The following is a 6,020-nucleotide window of genomic DNA, read 5'->3' on the forward strand; positions in this document are numbered from 1 at the left end:
TATCTCTCTCTCTTCTCTCTCTCTCTCTCTCTCTCTCTCTCTCTCTCTTCTCTCTCTCTCTCTCTCTTTCTCTCTCTCTCTCTCAAAAGAGAATTTGTTTCCTTTAGGTAAACATAAGCTGAATAATATATTTTGACAAAATATCAAAAATACAGTAATTTCCATTCGTTCTCCAATCATATCTCTCCAATATTTTTTTGCCGTTACGTCGTTGAAACGAATGCCGTACTGCAGAAGCAACGGTCTGATTGATATCCTCAGATAATCCTTGCGCGAGCTTTGAAGATACGAAAGAAAATCCATGCTGTCCTCGATATGAAATATGAGATGTGGCGCTCTTCTTCGATTCCACCCTCCTCCCGTCTCATGCGAGGATTTCAGTTAGAGGGCAGAGACGCCCCAAGAGGCTTGGAACGTGGTCGATGAAGACGAGAAGAAATCAATGCTTCGGCCAGCGTCCAGTTCACCTTCTACATACCAGCATCCTCCCTCTCTTCCCCCTTTCTCTTGCCGTCGCTCTTTTCCTGTTTTTCTTTTTCTATTTCAATTTTCGTCTTTTTGATTTACTTCTTATCATTTCTGTTTGGACTGTGTGTTGTATCCTTTCTATTCTTTCTAGACACAAATATATACATATATATATATATATATATATATACATTATTAGTTGAAATCAATATTGAAACAATATATGGAAACCTATTTTTATTGTAACTAATCTTTAATATTGGGAATATATTTCAAAAAAATAAATATTAGATTCTGCTTAAGAAATTTAATGAACCAATTAAATATTAGAGATATCTAATGTATCTAACACTAATATAAATATATTTTATTTCTTATAATTTTACATTTCTTATAATTTTATTGTCAGTTATTATTTCTAAAAAATTCTAATTAAATGTTGAAGATTAAAGAAAAATTGAAGTATTTATTTCAATTTATTAAAACATATCGTGTTCTCTTTGCAATTTGTAATTAAAATGCAAATATATCTATGTGATATTAACGATTAATTGAATCAACAAGTTTTAATAAATGTTCAAAATGTTTAAATATATAAATTCAGATTACTGAATTGAGATACTCTTCAGTCAGCAAAATAATGACATCTTTGAATAAATCGATAGAAATGTTTAGTTTCTCGTTTTCTCCCAGAGGACGTGATAAGGAAACATTCGAACTTGCGGCACTCGCAAAGGAGCGATGGTACGAAAGAATTAGCAGAGACGGAGTGCCCTCTTGCGCACAAGATTTCCGGGAGTTTAATATAGTTTTAGGGGCGTCGGTCGACAGCCCTGAGGGGTGTAATGGCGTCTTAAACCTCAGGGGTTCTCAGCCTCGAATTTCTTCGCCTTTTAGAGCCAACTGGTTTCGTCCGTTTCCTTTGCTGTTAAAAATTCGCGAGCGTCGAATCTCAACTGCTGCCGCCGGTTAAATCTTTGATCTCGCCACTCCTCGAAGCCACAGAGATATACATGAGCAGGCTGAGGCACAGAATGCATCCCGTGTGCATTTAGATTGAAACCCCGGTACTTTTCGCATAAGGGATAAGGAAGGATAAAACGCGCTCCGATGGTGCTTGATTTTTACGAGCACGTAAATTCTGAGAGACGCTCGGCTTTTTTCTCCCCGCCAACTTACTTTTTCTTTAAAAATTCCTTTATTTTTCAATAAAATTGATTTTATAATTTACGATTTTCAATTATTGATCGAATCATTTATTAGGAATTATCACAATTTATAGGAACTTCTAAACAAATATTGAAAGATTACATTAAAAGAGAACTGATAATGCAATGAATAATAATAAATGGAAAATGGTAAATAAATATTATTAGATTGTTTCATTTTTTGCGTTTTGTTTTTAAAGTTTAATCTATTAAGTTTAATCTATTAAGTTTTGATTGATTTATCAATCGTTAAGGAAACTTTTTTCTCTGAAATGCTACACAATTTAATTGTGTAATTTAATTTTATGATTTAAAATAAACGCAATATTATTTTTTCTTTTTCTGATTATGAATAAATTTAAGAAATTTTGCTAAAAGATTTTTAATAATATTCTAAAATTAATTATAAACGTATTAAAAGTGAAAATTTTCTTATATCACTTGAAGATTTAAACCGTTTTGATATTTCTTCCACGAATATATAAGACTACGTACGTTCTGCATGTACCATATTCTATATTCTTTATTTTTCTCCTTCTTTCGAAAATTCTTTCGCCCGCAATTGGAATTTTCTGTTCATATTCGAAGTATTATTGATCATCGATCACCGTTCTGGTCACGTTCTTGAAGCTGCATTATCTTGGCTTTGCACGAAAGTATTGGTATTCATAAGTAACGTAAACAAGTGATCTATACAAGGTTTAATAAAATTTTTACTGAAAATAGATCGATCTCCTCGATTAGTCAATAATTAATAACGATATTTTAAAATTGAAAAGTTTAGTCGTGCAACGCGGATAATGAATTATTCTAGTAACTCGTTGCTTTCAACGAATTTATTAACGCGGTTATTTTGACACAGACAATTCCACCAAAGAAATAAACTCAACGGATCCAAGAGAGTTCCGACGGCTCTTGATTTTTATGAGCGTGTAAATTTCCGGCGGCTCCTTTTCTTTTTGCCTTGTCTTTCTTTTCTTTACTTCGTTTCCGAGAAACGAGAATCCCAGTAGACCTGGCGTTCCATTTCTACACATTATTCTACTTTTCTCCTTCTTTCTTTCCCATCCTCTTAATCCTTCGTTTTCTCAAGAAAATGATATTTTAAAGTGCCATCTTCTCTCTCCTGCATATGAATGCTAAACTTAATACCCTCTCGGCCACTAAAAAATGCCGCGGTTCGCGCTAGCTACCAGCAACAATATAAGGGAATAAAATAGTGACATCTCTAAATGGCAAAATGCATATACCACTGAATAAAATATAATGTACTGCAGAATTAATATAAGTTATATTGTATAATAGAGATGTGCGAATAATTTAAATTCGAGTTGAATAAAATCAAATCATAAATTCTTTTTCTCTTTCGATTCATTTTTGAATCCGAGATATTTGAAATTGAATAAATTCGAGATTTCGAATCATCAGTTTGATTTTGAATCGATCGCTTTTATTTACTTTATTTATGCAAAACATGCATCTCATAAACTGAAAATAATTTATTTTCTCGTTTACTTAAAAAATTTGGTACGTTATTAAAAATACTTTATTACTTTTAAATTAATTTTAAATATCAAGTCGGGAAAATTTGATTCGCGCGAATTCGAGTTGTTTTCTATTCAAAATCGTTCGATTTGATTAAAAATTTCGATATAAAAATTTCAAATTCAATTTGTTTTCGAACATATATTATCAAAGATTCGATTAAATTCGATTTGACAAATGTTTGATTTGCATATCTCTTTTATATAAGAAGTAAAAAATATATTTTATATAAGAAGTCAAAAATATATTTATTCCGGTAATATGCCGAGGTAATATTTTTCGCAATAAATTTATTAACAGTTTCAACATACTAACATCTTTATAATATGATGGTAACAAAAATTAAATATCAAATTATTAAATTGCTTGTCAATTGCTTGTTCGCGATTACTAGAGTAGTTTTAATTGCGTTTATATGCATCCGAAAGAACAATTCGCGCAGTTCTAAAAGTATACAATATGGTATATATGCAAGTACATATATAATGTATATTAGTAATTCAAAATTGAATTATTTAAAGCAATAAAAATCCAGCTTCGATCGTAATAGGCATTTTTTTAGTATTGATTGTGCTTCTCACATATACGGTCTAAAATAAAGATTCTTAATATTGTTTAAAAAATATATAATGTATAATAAATAAAATAAGTACTATAAACATAGACATTTCAAAATCTCTGAAATTCATGACAAAATCTTTGATAGTTTTAGAATCGATATCTTTTTACAGAGTGATGCAAGAAAATTATTTTTGAACAGTTTTTGACCAAAAATGATTTTTATTAATCCTGAGTATCTAAGATAAAATTTGATTTTTTATTCAATTTATATCCAGCTCAATATAGAGAAAACGGATTTTTGAGATCCATTTATTAGACAGCCAAATAAGAAGGGTTTATACTAAGGAATTTTGGATTGTCTGTTTTGTCTGGCAGAAGCAATATTCTGTAACGGCGAAGTCGTTGCGATATAGACGCGAAACGGGCAACCTCGGTGCGAGCGCTCGGACGGTTCTTGATTTTACGAGCTCATAAATTTCAAACGGCCGCCCTGCACTTCCTCCTGGCTTCCATCGGCGCTTAACTCCGCGAAAATTCTATCCGTTTCGTCTCACCCCTTGGGTTCACGTAGAACTCTGAGGAATTTCATCGAGCGGCGGACTCGTCGGATTCCTACGGTACACCCTCCACAAAAGCGCATCCTTAACTCTGAATCCGCGCGTGAATCTTGATCTAAAGGGTAGTGCAACTATGCGACTGATATTCGCATAAAATGACTGCATAAAACTTTGTATCGCGATACATAAATGTTGACAAAGCGGAAGAACAGTGCATCTGATAATATAAGTCAAAACCCATAGAAAATCTAATAATATCATTCAATAAATATATATTTAGTTATTATATTTCTTCCGATAATATTTATTTTATATTTGATCTAAGATTAAAGATTAACAGCAGCTTATTTTAGAAAAAATATGAATAAAATATCAAGAATGTTAGAGAGTATCAGTTAGAATCAGTTAGAAACGTTACTAAATTTAAAGATAATTTATCCAATACATGCGAGAAATATAAATATCAAAATTACCAAGCATCAAATTGTAAGTCATCGCATCGAGTAAGGTAACTAAAACGCGCATCCTAAGTTAAACTCTTCAGATCGATGTTTGTGGTACTTCACATTGACTCGAATTTCGGGAAAGATACCGTATTTTCATGGATATGGGTTATCACGTCCGGTCCCGAGAAAGAAGTAGCCGATATTTTTCCCCGGATAGGAAATCAAGATCGTGGCTGGGTATAATCGCGAGGGCGATCGACGGCCTGGTCGTATCGGCGGGAGCGAGATTGAAGGCCTGGCTAACGAGTTGTTTATGGATCCACCCTCCGCCCGTAGCCGTGCCGATGCGATGCCGAGAGGGCAAGCGTGTACGTACGTGTGTACCGGTTGCTCAGCCAGACGTATGGACGTACGGGGGAGTCCATTAACGGGCCCTTCGTTGCCCGCCAGCGACGTAGTTCGCATCGTCGTCGTGCCACCACCACCCCTCAGCAGGCAACCGCTTTCTCTCTCGCCCTCAGTCAGCAGCAGCCGGGTTATCCCGCCGGTAGTCATGGTAACACGTGGGTTGGAGCCGCCCCTGGCCGCCAATCAGAGCTCGCGGCCAGGATGAGAGAAACGAGCGGCGACCCTTCGAGTCGGGGTTCTCTCCTCGCCCCTTAGACAACGAACCCCTACAGCGGAGCACATAGACACCCCTTTCCACTATTCGCTCTTCTCTCGGTCCGTCTCTCTCTCTGCCTTTTCTCGCCGCCGGGGTGGCTGAGATTCTCGCTTGGGAGGAAATCTTAACCGGGCGTGCCCCGCATCGTTGATGCCACCTACACCCGTCTTGCGAGGTGGCTAGCCTTCTATGCCCTCCGTCTTCCTTCTTTCCCCATGCCTCCCCACCTTCCCCCTCCCCCTTTCTCGACTTAAGGAGAGTCTTGACCGAACAGGATAGAGCTGGCAGCACTTCAGTACTTTAGGATTAACGTGCATGCTCACTGGAATGCGACAGGCGGAAGAGGGAAGCTGGATTGCGCTGTTCGAGTTTTCCGATTCTCCTTTTAAGTTCATTGTACTTGACGATAGACTATCTTTATAAATAGTTCGAATAGAAACACATTATATATATATATATATATATATATATAATAAAGAAGTATTTACTAACTAAAGTAAAATTAGCTAGATATTTATTTTATTAGTTGTTGTATAGAAAGTAAATAAATACTATGAAGTAAATTTTAAAT

At 35.3% G+C, this 6,020-nt stretch overlaps 1 protein-coding gene across 1 annotated transcript in view; it reads left to right on the forward strand.

Annotated features, from left to right (window-relative positions):
* Nucleotides 1-6,020, forward strand: part of LOC105618491 (zinc finger protein 358-like) — a 36,701-nt gene that overhangs the window by 29,997 nt on the left and 684 nt on the right. The gene's annotated exons all lie outside the window — the stretch shown is intronic.

The sequence above is a fragment of the Atta cephalotes genome, assembly GCF_000143395.1.
Source record: "Atta cephalotes unplaced genomic scaffold scaffold00017, whole genome shotgun sequence".
Lineage (NCBI taxonomy): Eukaryota > Metazoa > Arthropoda > Insecta > Hymenoptera > Formicidae > Atta > Atta cephalotes.